This window comes from Physeter macrocephalus, chromosome 14 (genome assembly GCF_002837175.3).
Source record: "Physeter macrocephalus isolate SW-GA chromosome 14, ASM283717v5, whole genome shotgun sequence".
NCBI classification, from domain to species: domain Eukaryota; kingdom Metazoa; phylum Chordata; class Mammalia; order Artiodactyla; family Physeteridae; genus Physeter; species Physeter macrocephalus.
In genome coordinates, this window is record NC_041227.1 from 63126528 (window position 1) to 63127920 (window position 1393).

Genomic DNA, 1393 nt, shown 5'->3' on the forward strand with positions numbered 1-1393 from the left:
CAGAACAGAATAAAGGAAAAAGAATGAAAAGAATTGAGGAACTCTCAGAGACCTCTGAGACAACATTAAATGCATCAACATTCAAATTATAGGGGTCCCAGAAGAAGAAGAGAAAAAAAAAAGGGACTTAGAAAATACTTGAGAGACTGTAGTTGAAAACTTCGCTAATATGGGAAAGGAAATAGTCAATCAAGTCCAGGAAGCGCAGAGAGTCCCATACAGGATAAATCCAAGGAGAAACATGCCAAGACACATTAATTAAACTATCAAAAATTAAATACTAAGAAAAAATATCAAAAGCAGCAAGGGAAAAACAACAAATAACATACAAGGGAATCCCCATAAGGTTAACAGCTGATCTTTCAGCAGAAACTCTGCAAGCCAGAAGGGAGTGGCAGGACATATTTAAAGTGATGAAAAGGAAAAACTTACATCCAAGATTACTCTACCCAGCAAGGACCTCATTCAGATGTGACGGAGAAATTGAACCTTTACAGACAAGCAAAAGCTAAGAGAATTCAGCACCACCAAACCAGCTTTACAACAAATGCTAAAGGAACTTCTCTAGGCAGGAAACACAAGAGAGGGAAAAGACCTACAATATCAAACCCAAATCAGTTAAGAAAATGGTAATAGGAGCATACATATCAATGACTACCTTAAATGTAAATGGATTAAATGCTCCAAACAAAAGACATAGACTGGCTGAATGGATACAAAAACAACACTTTCACCAATGGACAGATCATCCAAAATGAAAATAAATAAGGAAACACAAGCTTTAAATGATACATCAAACAAGATGGACTTAATTGATATTTATAGGACATTCCATCCAAAAACAACACAAAACAATTTCTTCTCAAGTGCTCATGGAACATTTTCCAGGACAGATCATATCTTGGGTCACAAATCAAGGCTTGGTAAATTTAAGAAAATTGAAATCATATCAAGTATCTTTTCCGACAACAACGCTATGAGACTAGATATCAATTAGAGGAAAAAAATCTGTAAAAAATACAAACGCATGGAGGCTAAACAATACACTACTTGATAACCAAGAGATGACTGAAGGAATCAAAGAGGAAATCAAAAAATACCTAGAAACAAATGACAATGAAAACACGACGACCCAAAACCTATAGGATGCAGCAAAAGCAGTTCTAAGAGGGAAGTTTATAGCAATACAATCCTACCTCAAGAAACAAGAAACATCTCAAATAAACAACCTAACCTTACACCTAAAGAAATTAGAGAAAGAAGAACAAAAAAACTCCAAAGTTAGCAGAAGGAAAGAAATCATATAGATCAGATCAGAAATAAATGGAAAAAAATGAAGGAAACAATAGCAAAGATCAATAAAACTAAAAGCTGGTTCTTTGAGAAGATAAAC